The sequence below is a fragment of the Dermochelys coriacea genome, chromosome 2 (assembly GCF_009764565.3).
Source record: "Dermochelys coriacea isolate rDerCor1 chromosome 2, rDerCor1.pri.v4, whole genome shotgun sequence".
Taxonomy (NCBI): domain Eukaryota; kingdom Metazoa; phylum Chordata; order Testudines; family Dermochelyidae; genus Dermochelys; species Dermochelys coriacea.
Window position 1 is genome coordinate 56,704,568 of NC_050069.1, and position 16,967 is coordinate 56,721,534.

At 38.5% G+C, this 16,967-nt stretch overlaps 1 protein-coding gene across 1 annotated transcript in view; it reads right to left on the minus strand.

The window, feature by feature from the left end:
* The window catches only part of HNF4G (hepatocyte nuclear factor 4 gamma), a 79,094-nt gene that overhangs the window by 26,452 nt on the left and 35,675 nt on the right, over positions 1 to 16,967 (minus strand). The window lies entirely within an intron of this gene.

Genomic DNA, 16,967 nt, shown 5'->3' on the forward strand with positions numbered 1-16,967 from the left:
AAAAGGGCCTGTAAGGAACAAGGACAGTCCCTGAGGAAAGCTGCCAGAGTCCCTAACACGGGGAAGTACAATAGAACCCCAGGGATGAACACCAGAGTTATGAACTAACTGGTCAACCACACCCTCATTCTGAATTGGAAGTTTGCAATCAGGCAGCAGAAATCAAAAAGAAAGAAAGAAAGAAAGAAAAGAAGAAAGAAAGAAGAAAGAAAGAAAGAAAGAAAGAAAGAAAGAAAGAAAGAAAACGAAAAGTGAATGCAGTACAGTGCTATGTTAAATGTAAACTACTAAAAAAAAGCTAAAGTTTAAAAAAAAGATTTGACAAGGTCAAGAAACTGTTTCTGTGCTTGTTTCATTTAAATTAAGATGGTTAAAAGCAGCATTTTTCTTCTGCATAATAAAGTTTCAAAGCTGTCTTAAGTCAAGCTGTCTGTTAAGCTGTCTTAAGCAGTTGTAAACTTTTGAAAGAACAATCATAATGCTTTGTTCAGAGTTACAAATATTTCAGTGTTACAGACCCATTCCCAAAGTGTTCATAACTTTAAGGTTCTACTGTAGAGGGAAAACCCTGCTGGGAAGAACCAACATAAGGGAACACTCTACAAGGACCAGGAGTGGGGACCAAGAAGCAGATAACTTCAGCGTGGCCCAAGATGGGCAGAAGAATCATTTTTTTAAATGTTTATTTGGAATTTCAGGTGGACTTTTTGTTATCCTGGCAGAGGATTGAACCTTAGATGACCTGGACAGAGGATGAAGCCATAGAAAGCTCAAACACACACAGGCCAACAGGGCCATGGAAATGGCTACTCGGGGTACAAGAGGGGAAGTTTCCTGCAACAGCACTACCTGATGCCAGAGACACTACAGCAGTAAGATCTACCATTCACAGTATAATGAAAATGAAAAGCTATTTGGAGGTGGCTGTTCTCGCAAAAATAGCCACCAAACAATTCCTTTCAAAACCCCTTTAATTACAACAAGTCATGCGGGCGGGGGGGGGGAGGGGAGTGGCACTATATGTGAAAGAAAATGTAAACTCAAATGAAATAAAAATCTTAAATGAATCCACATGTTCCATTGAATCTCTATGGATAGTAATTCCATGCTCTAATAAGAATATAACAGTAGGGATCTATTATCGACCACCTGACCAGGACAGTGATAGTGACGATGAAATGCTAAGGGAGATTAGAGAGGCTATCAAAATAAAAAACTCAGTAATAGTGGGGGATTTCAAGTGGGGGATTACATGTCACCTCAGGATGAAATGCAGAGACAAAATTTCTCTATACTTTAAATGACTGCTTCTTGGAGCAGCTGGTACAGGAACCCACTAGTGCTGAGTGGAGCTCAGGATCGGGTCCAAGAGGTAACTATAACAGGACAGCTTGGAAATAGTGACCATAATATAATAACATTTAACATTCCTGTGGTGGGAAGAACACCTTAACAGCCCAACACTGTGGCATTTAATTTCAGAAAGGGGAAGTATGCAAAAATGAGGAGGTTAGTTAAACAGAAATTAAAAGGTACAGTGACTAGAGTGAAATCCCTGCAAGCTGCATGGACACTTTTCAAAGACACCATAATAGAGGCTCAACTTAAATGTATACCCCAAATTAAAAACATAGTAAAAGAACTAAAAAAGACCCACCGTGACTTAACAACCATGTAAAAGAAGCAGTGAGAGATAAAAAGGTATCTTTTAAAAAGTGGAAGTCAAATCCTAGCGAGGTAAATAGAAAGGAGCATAAACACTGCCAAATTAAGTGTAAAAATATAATAAGAAAAGCCAAAAAGGAGTTTGAAGAACAGCTAGCCAAAAACTCAAAAGGTAATAACAAAATGTTTTAAAGTACATCAGAAGCAGGAAGTCTGCTAAACAACCAGTGGGGCCCCTGGACGATCGAGATACAAAAGGAATGCTTAAAGACGATAAAGTCATCGGGGAGAAACTAAATGAATTCTTTATTTCAGTCTTCACAGATGAGGATGTTAGGGAGATTCCCAAACCTTAGCCATCTTTTGTAAGTGACAAATCTGAGGAATTGTCACAGACTGAAGTATCACTAGAGGAGGTTTTGGAATTAATTGAGAAACTTAACAGTAACAAGTCACTGGGACCAGATAACATTCACCCAAGAGTTCTGAAAGAACTCAAATGTGAAATTGTGGAATTATTAACTATTGTTTGTAACCTGTCCTTTAAATCAGCTACTGTACCCAATGACTGGAAGATAGCTAATGTAATGCCAATATTCAAGAAGGGCTCTAGAGGTGATCCTGGCAATTACAGACCGGTAAATCTGACATCAATACTTTTCCAACAAATCCCAACCTTTTAAAAAGCTTTTAACTTTAAACTTTTAAAAAGGATTTTCTTGAAAGATTTGGAGGGAAAAAATCTGTAGCTGAAATACCACATTTGTTTAGCAAAATTCTTTGAAGTGTTTTCATCATGCACTAAAATCATCTGATGTTTTCTAAGCTTTTCAATTTGAAAGTGATTTTCAATAGTTGTTCATTTGCAGTCGGATAATTGCAAATCTAATTATTCATCAAACTGGTAGAATAAACATGCTATTTTAAATAGTACATAAAGGTTTGAATGTTAACTAAAATGATTTTTCAGGTCTGATGCCTAAACTTTTGAGAAGATTTTGAATGAAGATGTAATATTTCTATAAATGGCCACTAGCTTTTTCACACAAAATTTTAAATTGCCCAAGAATCAAAAAAGGATACAACACTAAGCAAGTTTTTGGCCATAAAATAATTGTATATAGCTAGAGTACATGCTCAGAGCCCCAGGCCTACAAAGACTTGGGGACTGCTTAACTTTAAAGTGTGGAGGGAAAAGGATTGATATTTTCTGTCTTATTATCTATTTCTTTCCTAACGATTTCCAACATTCTGCTCACTTTTTGACCGCTGCTGCCATTGAGTGGATGTTTTCAGAGAACTATCCACAGAGACTCCAAGATCTCTTTCTTAAGTAGTAACAGCTAATTTAGACACCACCATTTTATATGTGTAATTGGGATTATGTTTCCAACGTGCATTACTTTGCATTGCAAACATGACATTGTCCAACATGACATCTGTTATTGAAGCCTCAGGACTGCACATCCAGCTGGTGCTTTTGCCCTCTTCAAGGAGAATTGTCAGTATCTCTCCGTACCTGAAGATCCTGCTCCTTCTATCCTCACTCTCTCTCCCACAATCCCCCTCACAGGCTGGGGCTCAGGGAACCCTTCCTGAACAGAGCTCTACAAGAAAGGTGTATAAAATGACCAAGCCCTGCCTTTCCCAGTAGAATCTCATCCATTTTGGTTCATCAGAGCCTTCACTGACTACGAGGAGCAGGAAGCACTTGATGCTTTGTAGTGATGATTTAAAACCCCATTAAATAGAATCCTTTTATATTACAAAAAGTACAGCCCAAAGTAGGGCAGTTATTTTTATAGTGTCCTTTTTTATGCTTTTGTTACATAAATCACAATAAATTAAGTCATGTATTCATGAAATTTTACATAAATGTGGATTTAGGCATTTAGTAGAGACATGACCTCTTGCAGAGAAAGGCACTACTCATTGTCAGAAACAATGGCAAAATCTGGCTATGATGTCATCCCAAACACTGTATAAAAACAACCAAAATTGACTCAAATTATTCGTTCAGAAAGAACTTTGGGGTTTTTTTAGTTTAGTTGCAATAGTCCAGTAGTCAAATTTTCAGCCACAGAAAATGACTAAATTTTGTTACAGACAATTAATACAATCTAAAATTATGAGTACAAAAATGTGAAAAGGTAATCATTCTGTTTTGGGCTGGATTCAAATATGGACCTGGAGCCAGAGGTGCTGAGGATAGATGCACAGCTCCAGATAGACTGCAAGCTTCAACCCACTGTCAGTCCAAGCTTTATAAAGTTTAACAGCATTCAGACCCAGGCACAGTGATATTCTTTTCACATTATTAGACACCTGTATTGTTTTTCAAATTCTTTATGACCTTGCAACTTGTAGCCTGAGATGCTCTTTCACATTCTGAGCTAAGCCATGTACCTCTGACAGCACGGAAGTACTAGCCTCAGATAAGCAGAAGTTTAAAAATGGCATGACTAGCCCAGCTAAAAAATGTTCCTTTGAGAGAAGTGATTCTGTAAACTAGGGTAAGAAATGTGATTTTTTTTAAAAAAATTCTGCATAATTCTGAAGGAAGAAAAAAAAAGGTACATTTTTTAAAAAAAATCTGAACTCATTATCAACTGATTCAGGCACTAGGAAAAAACAATCCTATCTTATCTGTATGACTATTAAGCCTTTTAATTGTCTTTCTGCCTATATAGATTTAATCATTCTTTCTGATCATGGTGTAAAATAGAACACAAGCTAATAAAATCAAGGTTATTTAAAATCAAACCACAACTGACAGTGAAAGCATGTCTTTAAAAGCTGCAGATGGAAAAGTGTATGCACGATTATATCCTCTCTTAGGCATATTCCAGATTGACAAAGTTAGGTCCCTAAAATAGTGTCATTTCTGGGGCTAGCTTGTGATTTATCCATTTGCCCTCAGTCAGAGGCAGTGAGTCACAATCTCCCTCCCCTGGACCCCGCTGCTATGGAGAGGGAATAAACTGCACCAATCTACACCCAAATGTATCACGTCTGCCAACGCTGCAGCACACCTCTGTTGCCCAGTGTGTTGGTGATGATGGATGCTTCACTCTGCCCCTTTCCATTCATGTGTGTGAGGGGTGGGACACAGTGATTCTTTCCCCCCAGTGCTGTGAGTAGCTTTATGCACGTCTTGTACAGCCATGTAAGTGGGGCCACAAACTTGTTCTAAAAGGATATATTAATTCAGTGAAAGATGCCAGATCACAGTGTCACTATTTATCTGCCTAACAGTTACTGTACGTAAAGCAGTGCAAATTTCCTCGCCCCACCAGTGTGTTTCAACCCTGTCTTGGAGGGACAGCCCAATCAGCGATAGGAGAGAGTAGTCCAGTGTTTTGCCCATGCAACTATTTGCCTCTCAGCTGAAAGACAACAGGGTGCTAGTTAACGACAATCAAACAGCATAGTTGGTAATGTGGACACTTCCCACTAGTTTCAGAGTAGCAGCCGTGTTAGTCTGTATTCGCAAAAAGAAAAGGAGTACTTGTGGCACCTTAGAGACAGCTGTAGCTCACGAAAGCTTATGCTCTAATAAATTTGTTAGTCTCTAAGGTGCCACAAGTACTCCTTTTCTACTTCCCACTAGGAACATGATTCAAATCACCAGCTCACTTTGCCTAGGGAAACAGCCAAGGAGATAATGTCTTTTGGTCACAACTGATCTGGGCTATATTAAGAGAGGTGACATAGCTACACAAAAGAATAAATGGACACAAATCTGACATCAGGAATCATAACATTCAAAAACCGGTAGGAGAACACTTCAACCTTTCTGGCCACTCAGTAAAAGATTTAAGGGTGGCAATTTTGCAACAGAAAAGCTTCAAAAACAGACTCCAAGGAGAAACTGCTGAGCTTGAATTAATATGCAAACTAGATACCATTAACTTGAGTTTGAATAGAGACAGGGAGTGGCTGGGTCATTACACATATTGAACCTATTTCCTTAAGTATCCTCACACCTTCTTGTCAACTGTCTAAATGGCCATCTTGATTATCACTACAAAAGTTTTTTTCTCCTGCTGATAATAGCTCATCTTAACTAATTAGCCTCTCACAGTTTGTATTGTAACTTCCAACTTATCTGTGCATCTTACTATATATACTATATATTTTACTATATGTTCCATTCTATGCATCCGATGAAGTGGGCTGTAGCCCATGAAAGGTTATGCTCTAATAAATTTGTTAGTCTCTAAGGTGCCACAAGTACTCCTGTTCTTATAGCAGTAAAAAACTCTACATCCCATGACCCATCCTCCCACGGACCACTCAGCTTCCTTATTGCTGTGTCTTTTGCAATAAACAAATACAGCACAGGACCCTCATCATGGATGTCACAGTGCCGCTTTGCCAGCATTTAAGTTCCAATTACAATGTTTAGGGAGGGTGTTTCCATCAAGGTTAGTCATCTTGCATGTGCCAACAAACACATTCAACAGGCATAAAAACTAACAATGTGTGAAATTCCACACCAGTAGGGCCACCTACTTTAAAGAAAAATAGGAATTTGTGCCTCATTTTAAGCCCATTTTAGAATGGAACTGTAAATATGGGGTTGTTACCACACATTTATTAACTTTACATCTGGCCTCAGGACTTGTACCCCAAACATAGTCATCACAACAGGATACTGTTTTATAAATAAAATAGTGAGAAAATTAATTAGACACTTTGGAACCCAATGAGGAGTAACAGTTCACATTTATGACAAGGAGAGTGATACCTCTAGATACCAACATCCGCCAGCACTGAAGGCACGGGAAGCTGCAACTCCCAATTCCCGGCCACGTTTTGTAATGGGGCCCTATATTTAGCATGTGTTGAACCAAGACCACGGATGCTATTTCTGAACTTTGGTGACTGAAATCCAGATTTGTGGCTCAGGTCCATCCCTAATTATTATATAATTAATCAGAGGGAAAAAGATTAGGTGGAAAATTATTAATTTGTACCACATATTAGGGTTGGGTGTAGTAGCACTATGACTTGATGCAGAATTACAACCTGTTTTGTAATTAATAATTCAAATTTCAAAAGTTGACTCTTAGGTCTTAAGAGAGCTATACATCCAAGACATTACAGTATTAAATGTATTAGATTTGTACAAAATAATTTTTTTTTCTTGTGCATGAAACTACAGTAAGAACTTCTCTTTTATGACAGGAAAATGTCCACAGGCTTCTCTCCGTTCTGAAACATTACTGAAAATCTGCAACGTTTATAAAGCAAAAATAAATGTTCCAGAGCCAAAACAAGGACAAGGCTCGCTTCGGAGCTGGTTAATGTTAAAGGAATTTGCAAAACAATTTGACTCATGGGATTAAATACAGAACAACTACTCCCACTAAACTGATTGAAAGTAGTAAAAACAATGCAAGCCTCTCTATATAGTACCACCACTAGCTTAGTTTAGAGAGCATACAAGCATGTTGTATCTTCATTGTGAGTTTGTCCTAAAAGTTGGTGGGGGGAGGGGGAGAGTTAAAAGAAAAAAACATCACAAATCAGAGCTAGTCACTGAATTTAATTGAATATTTTCACAGCTCACCTATTAAGCTAGGCAATAAGATTAGCTGTAACAACCATGCCAGGTGAAACATAAGGACAAAACTTTGTGGGAAATAAATCTACACTGAGCCTCTTTCCATCACATACATTTTTAGACACTTAGACCACCCTCATGCATTCCGCAAATGCTAGAGTCTTGCAGGTGTTGAACTTATTCCTACTTTCATCAGAACCAGTGATTCATTACATAAAGCTCTATTGTATCACATGACAAAAATAAATAAATTTTAATGCAGTATGATGAGCTTTTTCATTTTGGAGTAACTGGGAACAGACTAATGTTGCATGTTTCTTAACTAGACACCGAAATTGTCTTCACATTTCTACTTTTGGCTTAATAAAAAATCAACTGCAACCTTCACAGTCACAAATAAAAATATATGGAAACCAAAGAATCTGTATTACCTGTGCGAAGTCACATTTTGTTAACCCTTTGGAGACTGCAGACATGCCCTACTGAGCACTAATTTGGCTGGCAGTCTGGAAAATGTTGCCAGCTAAATTCAGGGAATAGCAATATAGGTAGGTTCCATGAGATTTTTCAAAATTGACTGTGAGATTTGGCCACACAATGCCCAATAATTTCAATTTACAATTTTCAACTGATGCCAGCTGAGGGCCTAGTCCTATGTATAGTTGAAAGGCTGTATTAAAGGAATATGATCCGGTTTTTTATGCTCCACAGGGTTTTCCGGCCAGATCTGGGTAGATAGAACATATTCTTAGTGTAAAAGTTTTATAAATTTTATATATTTTGATTACCTTGTTACTGTTTGTTACTGACCTAGAGTTTTGGCAACAGAAGTATATAATAGTAACATTTTATATATATATATATATATATACACACACACACACACACACACACACAATGTTACTATTATATATATAGGAAAATGTTACACCCACTAGGTAAGGTCAAGATAAACAAAGCTATCTGTTTTACCTGATTTTATTGATCACTTACACACACAATGCAGTACATAGAATGTCTGTTAAGCAACAACTTGGAAAGTACAAGTCATGTTTTGACTGCACGACCTTTTTTATGCTATCTCGCTGGGTTATTTAAAATGTATGAATCATTTGTGATTATAGACTGTTTTGGTTTTCATCATAAGGTATTCACCCAAAGTTCTATAGAAGCCAAAGCTGTGAAAATAAACCCTTTTGGTGCTGCTTATTCACTGACCCATCTTCAGTGAAGCTCTCCTACCTTCATCAACCCTTCATTGAAATCAGTTGACTATTAAGAGTGAATCAGCTACATTCTATAGTCTAGCTGTTGCCTGAACCTCTCTAGAACATTTGGCATTGTAACACTGACTGCTGCTGGACAATATACTTGTGTGGGTTTTTTTTTAATTCCCCAGAAACTTATTTTCCACAATACCAAGATGTGCAGTATTATAACAATCTGTATTTAAGATGAAATGGTAGGAGTGATGTCTCTACTATCTCCATGGTAAGGAGTGGTCAGAGGCATCCCCTGACTACCTACCATAGTCTTGAAGATTTTCTGGGGTGGGGAGGAAGAAGGAAGGAAGGAATTATTTCTTTCCTTTATCACCCTCATGTTTCAGTGACTCTCTTCAGTCAAAAAGATTCAGTCAACTTCCACCAAAGCCTATTACAGCACACCTTGCTTTAGCAAGAGGGGAACAGTCAGAGAGGGGTGCAAGGTACTCTCTCTTTCCTAGGGCTAAGAAAACCTGCTAGTGAGGGACCGAGCTCAGCATTCAAGCCCTTTATATTACCACTTGACCACAAGGTAAGCTCCAGTGTCATACTCTCTTTAAATTTTAACCCAATTAATCACTAAGCACATTACCATTACTTCAGTGTGCACTGAACACCAGATATTTCCTTTGGAAATTTATGTAAAGTATTTACTACAACATTAGCACATCCTTTTGTGTTTCACTTAGCAGCTAGATTATATGCGATGAACCAAATTATCCCTTAAATGTTTATATCACCATAAAGATAGGAGTAGGTTCTCTTGAATATAATGGAAGGTATATCCTTATTGCATTGACTACACCAGAATCTGATGAGCTCATCAATCAGCACTCAATGAGATATTAACATTTTAAGTTTGTGACAAGAAGGGAATTTGAAGGATTGGGGAAGAGATAATTGGACATCAGCTGTTAAGACTGAGAAACTTTTACCTGAGAATACTCATCTCCATTGCAGTTGAGGGGGAGGTACAATATTTGGCAAGACAAGCTTGACAATGCCCACCCCTGGGGTCTCTCTGTGAAGGGAGGAGGACATAGCCATCTGATGAGAGCCTCCCATCCATTCCACTCACACAGTCAATATGGGGAGTAGGAAGAAGCAAGGGGAAGCAGGACAGAAGTCTTCTCCTCCTGCAGCTGCTCACAGGCCAGTGTGGTGGAGGTGACTCAGATAATTAGCTCCCTCTTCCTCTTTCCCTTCCCCCTATGCGTAAGGCCATCTCAGGCATGTGGCTGCCATTGCAGGCATTTTCAGCTCCCTCCCACCACCTTATGCTACCCAATAAGTTCTAATAGTTTTTAGGGTTGGGTTTCCAGATGGCCAGATCACTTTTTATGGGGGTCAGGAAGAAATTTTCCCGTGGACAAGATTGGCTCTGTGTGTGTGTGTTTCCCTGTCTCACAAGTTCACTGAGGCCAGGTTTGTTAGGACAAAAAGGATTTGGGAATTGAATGGTACTAAAAACAAAACAAAAAATAAACACCTGACCGGAGGAGGTAAGCATCAGGATAAATGAAGATATTGCTGTTGTCACAATTTGTAGCCTGTCTCACAGCAGGTCAGAGTGGTTTTAGGTGGTCATATCCTGGCATAGCTGCCTCTGAACTGGGAGGCAGTAGGAGGTCTTAACTCTCACATAGATTGACCACATACCCCTCAATTATATCTACATTTTTCTTTGTGCATGCTGTGAAAGGCCACTGGATTCAGCAGTGGGGCTTAACCCTATGTATGTGTATGAGTAAATTAGACTGAATGAGCTGATCTGTCCTGTCATGGTGGCCGTCTCACTTTAAGCAGGTTAATCTTGCCCTAGACCTAATTGATTTCCCCACCTCCACCCCCATTACTGGTTAATGTTAGTAAAGTTGCACCCTGCCACTTCATTCTATCTTGTGTCTTCATTCTTATGTGTATCCTGATCAATTTTAAATTTGGTTATCCCATCTATGGAGCCAGGCACTGGCAGATAATTATAGAGTGGAGGGGAGGGGCGCTTAGAGGAACTCAATTATATTTCCCTGTACATAATAGACAACAGTTATGTATGCCTTGGTATCTAATATTAAAATACCTGCCCTTTAACATCTTTATTTTTATGACAGGTTTCAGAGTAGCAGCCGTGTTAGTCTGTATTCGCAAAAAGAAAAGGAGTACATGTGGCACCTTAGAGACTAACAAATTTATTAGAGCATAAGCTTTCGTGAGCTACAGCTCACTTCATCGGATGCATTTGGTGGAAAAAGCAGAAGAGAGATTTATATACACACACACTTGTGCCACAAGTACTCCTTTTCTTTTTGCTTTATTTTTATGTAATCCATGAAGTATTTTCTATCTGGAAGCAGCCAAGGAGTTTTTGTGTGATATAATTTTGCAGTGTGCCTGGGATAGATTTGCTGAGTTATAGTTAAATGACATGTGATTAGTGAGTTTGTTAATTATTTGCTTGGATCAAGTAACTTATTCTTTTTTGATACACATTGAAAAAATTAATCAGAGACTCACTCTGGAGAGTAGACTGAAAAGAGGAGAGAGTTCAAAAGCAAGATTAAAAACAACTACATCATGATATTTATAAGTAAGATAAAAAATCCTAGTTTACAAATATCTAGGTAATTAGTAGTTTGAAAATAATCCTTCTCAGCAGGCTTTTACTCATATCAGCTCATAAACAAAGTTTTATATACATGGCTAGATAATGTTTACATGCATCTTATCCACATTTACCTTGAGAAAAACAATGTAGAGAATGTAATATCATAATGAGACACATTTTCCTTTTTCCCCCATAGATAAGTAAAATAACTTGCTTTTGCTCTACAAAACAAAATAGATCTAAAAAGGTGAAAGCAGAGGAAGGTGATTTTATTAATCTCTCTAGAAGCTCTTTCCTGTGTAATAAATTAATCATATCAAGTTGTATGATTTCTGTAATTCATCCTTTTGCAAAATGTGTTAAAATCTGTTTAAAGTAATGTTCCAAAACAAATTCAATAGAATTCTATTCAATGTTAGTAACTATATAACTCTGGGTCTTACAGAACAGTCAGCTTGAGTCACTGAGTAGTCAACAGGATCCATTAGTTCCAGTTACTCTGCTTAAATTTTTTAAATTTTAACTAGTGCCTAAACTGACTCATCACATTCTTGCTTAAAGAATTGAATCTCACCACTGACCACTTAACTCTTACAAAGACCAACTGAAGTGCAGTTGTCAATAATTTCAGAGCTTGTCCTTAGCTGGATAACTTCTCTTAGTTTTTTATTATCAAGAAGATTAATAATGAGAAGTTACTGTATTACTGAGACTATAAGTTTAAGTGAAAGTACTGTAAAGGAATAGAAAATTCAAAAGTTTGTCACTTAAACAAAGGAATATGAAAGCAGGATAGAATCCAAGCATAAATTTAATAAATGTTTAGGACCAGATTTTCAAAACCACCCAGTAGTTTCCATATAACCACCCTAAATAAGTGCCCAGATTTTCAAAAGAGCTCATTTCTCAAGTTATGCAGGGAAATACAGTGGCCTGAATTTCAAAAGAGTGCAAAACCAAGCAGCTTCTGGTGCAATGAGAGCTCAGCATTTTTGAAAATCTGGCTCTTAAAACACTGCAGTACTCCCTAAGTAGTAAATGCACCATTGCCAACCTCAAATGTTCAAAAATCATAAATCAGGCTCCCAAAATACCATGAGATCAAATCCCATTAATTTTCATAGAAAATGGACATTATTTACCCATAGCTAATAAATATGTAACAAAGTAATTTTTCATTTTCATCAGACGTGTAACCTCAGCAAATCTATATCTTCTTGAATGTTCAGAGAAATCCCATTAACTTTAATGGATGTTATGCATGCACTTAGAAAGAACAGAACCCATAATGCTCAACTTTACAATGTAAATATTTAGAAATCTCAATGTGCATTTAATTTAGCTGATCCCAATAAACAACATTCATGTTAATTTTAGTTAGTTCAAAATCAGCAAAAGTTTCTCTTTAAATGTTGGTAGGGATGTGTTAGAAATTAAGATGACCTACATCACAGATTAATAAACCATAGGCTGAGAAATCCCACACTGAGCTGCAAGCCTGGGAACTTCACTGATGTGGAAACTGTGTTGTGAACAGCGGAGCAGAGAAATTAACCACAATCTACTCAGGGGAAACTTGTCAAAGCTTCAATGTGACAATAAAAGAGTCGAACATAGCATTAATCACTGAGTTACTATCTGTGTTCATGCTTAAATAGCCAATGGTGAAGGCAAAGAGGTCAATTCTCCCCTAGATGGGACATGTCCCCCTTCTGTCTGGTATGATGTTTTGGACAACAGAAAGGGACACATCCAGATGTTGACATCAATACTTGGTCATACTCCATCTAAGATACTCATGTGGCCCCCATTACCATAGTATTTGAGGACCTCACCATCTTTATTCTAATACCCATGTGCAGTAGGGAAGAACAATGACCCTTATATTAGGGATTGAGAACTAAGGCACAGAGAGATAAAGTGTCTTGCCCAAAGTTACACAAGAAGTCTATGGCAGAGCATGGACTTGAAGCCTTGTTTCCTGAGTCCCAGGCTAGTGAATATCCTACCTCAGTTTTCCTTGCGTACTTCCTAACTGCTGACAATATACACTCTGCCTAAAGACACGTGCTCCAAAAAAACTGAGCTTTGGGAAAAGAGTTTGCCTAACAAATGTGGTTCTTCAGTTCAATCAATAGTGGACACTGTGTCAAGCGATTTGTAATAAAAATCAGAGTGTGACATCTCTCAGAATAAGTTTAATAAAAACCCAAGAGAAGCAAGGTGACACGCATCAGTAGTTACAATAAGTGACGGGATATACACCGATTGAAATGTGGACACAGTGATGTATTTATTTAACAGGACCAGTTTTCATCTAGAAAATAAAGCTATCCTGCTAAATGTACCTTCCACCAGGAGCAAAGTGGAGGAAAAAATCACACCTAGCTAGTTTAAAGTGCTTCTGGCTGGACACTCAAAAACTGTAGCACCCTACATTTTGGCAACTTTTGAAACTGTGCTATAAAGACGTATGAGTAATCTATGCTGTATAGAGGCCACACAGTTAAAGCAAAGGGGCTGTTGTAAGCTGTATTCTCAGTCCACTAGCTGCCTTCTTAACTATTTCTAACTATAAATTATGATTGCCTCTGAATAATAAAACCCAACTTCAACCTGACATTTGAGCAAGTACCCATTGTAACATAACACATCAAGGACATTTACTTCTGTAAATGCACAGGCATTTAAATACTCCAGATCTGTTTTGAGGGGATTGTAAAATATCCTAATTTGAAAAAAAAATTGTGTGTTTTAACTTCCAAATATAAGAAAAGGGGCACAGGCCAATAACGGTCTCATCAGCAAGATCAGCAAACCTAATTTGTTTGCTTAGTAATCAGGAAGAGTTGAGTGAGTAGGGCCTGAGTGCAAGAAAACTGAGATCACTGAGCCTAGTTAGGTGAAAGGAGAGTCGCTACTGGGCAGGGCCAGCTCTAGGCACCAGCTAAGGAAGCAGATGCCTGGGGCGGCAAATCCGAAAGGGGGGCAGTGCTCCGGCCGCTCGTGGGGTGGCGCTCAGATTCTCGACGGCCCTTCGGCTTCAGCTTTTTCATTTTTTCCTTCTTTGGAGGCCGCTTTTTTTTTTTCTTTACTGCTCCACTTGGGGTGGCACAAAAGGTAGAACCAGCCCTGCTACTGGGTGGGTTAGTTCATGCTTATGTTTTATTACAAAACCAGCATACTAGTCATTCAGATAGTCTTAGAAGCTGGAGCTAGACATATAGAGAGACAGAGAAAGCAGGGAAAATAGGATTTTCTTCTTTTCTTATAGGAAGGTTTTTTGGACATCGTATGGACAATTTGGAGGGGGCACCACAATATGTGTTGTATAAACTAAGAAATACTGAAGCTATCTCCAGTCTAGATTTGGCTTATCTAATTGGTTCTGTAGTGCATCGTTCAAAGACAGGTATTGCTCTCAGCCAAACTGTGACATGACTGCTGGTTTTGGTGATCCTTCCACCATTACAGAAAAATAGTCTACAGAAAAAATGAAATAAAAATACACAACTTTGGTGGTTATTCAGAGGCTGATTGCAGGAAAAAGAAGTTAAAAATAATCTAAGGGCAATTTCTCAATTATTCTTATGAAATATTTACATAACATTCGACTCCAAACCGGAACAAAGCAGATCTTGGACCAGAAATTGTAAGAAGACATGCAGATACAATCCCTACCATGACAGGTTTCAGAGTAGCAGTCATGTTAGTCTGTATTCACAAAAAGAAAAGGAGTACTTGTGGCACCTTAGAGACTAACAAATTTATTTGAACATAAGCTTTCGTGAGCCACAGCTCACTTCATCAGATGCATTCAGACCCCATGTAGAGCTTAAAGTCTAATGAAGTGTTTAAAGTCTGAGAAATATTTTTGTTTGTTTCTAAAGAAAGCAGTAAAGAGATTGTGGGGTGGCGCTGAGGAATGCCCAGGCTCCTCCACTTGTTGGCTTGTTATTGAATAGAAGAAGAAAATGGCAGCCTTTAAAGTAACTGTAAAAGTCAGCAAAAACAACGAGGAGTACTTGTGGCACCTTAGAGACTAAACACATTTATTTTGGCATAAGCTTTCGTGGGCTAAAACCCCTTCATCAGATGCATGGAGTGGAAAATTCAGTAGAGGAAGATATATGTACAGAGTACATGAAAAGATGGGAGTGCCTTACCAATTTTAACGAGACAATTCAATTAAAGTGGGCTATTATCAGCAGGAGGAAAAATCATTTTTGAAGTGTAATCAGGGCGGCCCATTTCAAACAGTTGACAAGAAGGTGTGAGAAACAGTAGGGGGAAAAATTAGCACGGGGAAATAGTTTTTAGTTTGTGTAATGACCCGTCCATTCCCAGTCTTTATTCAGGCCTAATTTAATGGTGTCCAATTTGCAAATTAATTCCAGTTCTGCAGTTTCTCGTTGGAATCTGTTTTTGAAGATTTTTGTTGAAGAATTGCCACTTTTAAGTCTGTAATTGAGTGTCCAGGGAAGCTGAAGTGTTCTCCAACTGGTTTTTGAATGTTATAATTCTTGATGTCTGATTTGTGTCCATTTATTCTTTTGCATAGAGACTGTCCAGTTTGGCCAGTGTACATGGCAGAGGGGCATTGCTGGCACACGATGGCATTTAATTATTTTGCAAATGGGACACCATCAAATCAGGCCTGAATAAAGACTGAATATGCCCAAATAAATTTATTAGTCTCTAAGGTGCCACAGGTACTCATTGTTTTTGCTGATACAGATTAACACAGCTTCCATTCTGAAACCTGTAAAAGTCAGGTTGGCATGCTGTATTATGTCATAGGGGTATAAAATAAGTTATTCATTTGACATGGCATGTGGAGTATATGTTTTCCTCAGGATCCCAAAGTCAAACTCAATCAAAAAGAAGAGATCTGAAATTGCATTTTAATTTTTAGAGACTGAAGGTAGTATTCAAGCAGTCTCTTTTGTAGTTCCAAGCACCTATCATCACTCGTACATCTTGTATGGACCCAAAAGTTGGTGGTCACCCAACTGGAATCCACAAATCTAAGGTTTCTGTGTCCATGTGGATCAAGTGTTCATGGCAAAACAAATAGGTGGCTAATAACACATTGGATTTGTATTAAACAGTGCTAAAGGACGTAGAATTTTTCTGCTTAAGTATGGCACTGTGGATGTGGATGATGCTTTATATACGTGTTTCTTAACTCTTTCCGAGGCTCCTATTTTGTCTCTAAAAATCATGCCACTCTAACCCACTCCGAATGGACTATGGCTCCATTGGCTATTTCTGAAACTTTCCAGGCATATGCACGTAAGCTATGTAAGTTATCAGGATGGTCCTGATTTGGACGGACTGTCTTGGGTCTCAGATAGTTTTCATCTTTCATTAATCCTTCTGTGTGTGCTTCACACATCCACTACAACTTACCCACCAATTCACGCCTGTCAGCTGTCTCTCACCTGATCAGCTGGAAGTGGAAGTTATGTCTACTTCCAGCTCAGCAGAGAGTTGCAAAGACTGCAGCTGTAGCAGGAACTCAAGAGTAGAAATGGCTCCCAGCTCAGTGAGAGGATGTTCTTCAGACCTGTGTGCAGGTCTTGATCAGAGGAATCAGAATGAGAGGAGACATGGATCAAGCTAAGGATGGGGAGGGCAGGCCTATAGGAGAATAAGGGTGGGGATGGAACAAAAACACAATACGGGATGGGAAAAAGGAGTGCAGAGGGGGGGGGGGCCTGTTGGGAAATAAGCCTTGAGGGACTTCACAGAAGGAAGGAAGGTGGAAAAAAACAAAAACAAAATACAACAGAAGACCCAGGAAGAGGATAGAGACAGAATAATACACACATGGAAGAGGATACAGACCAAAAGTAGCAAG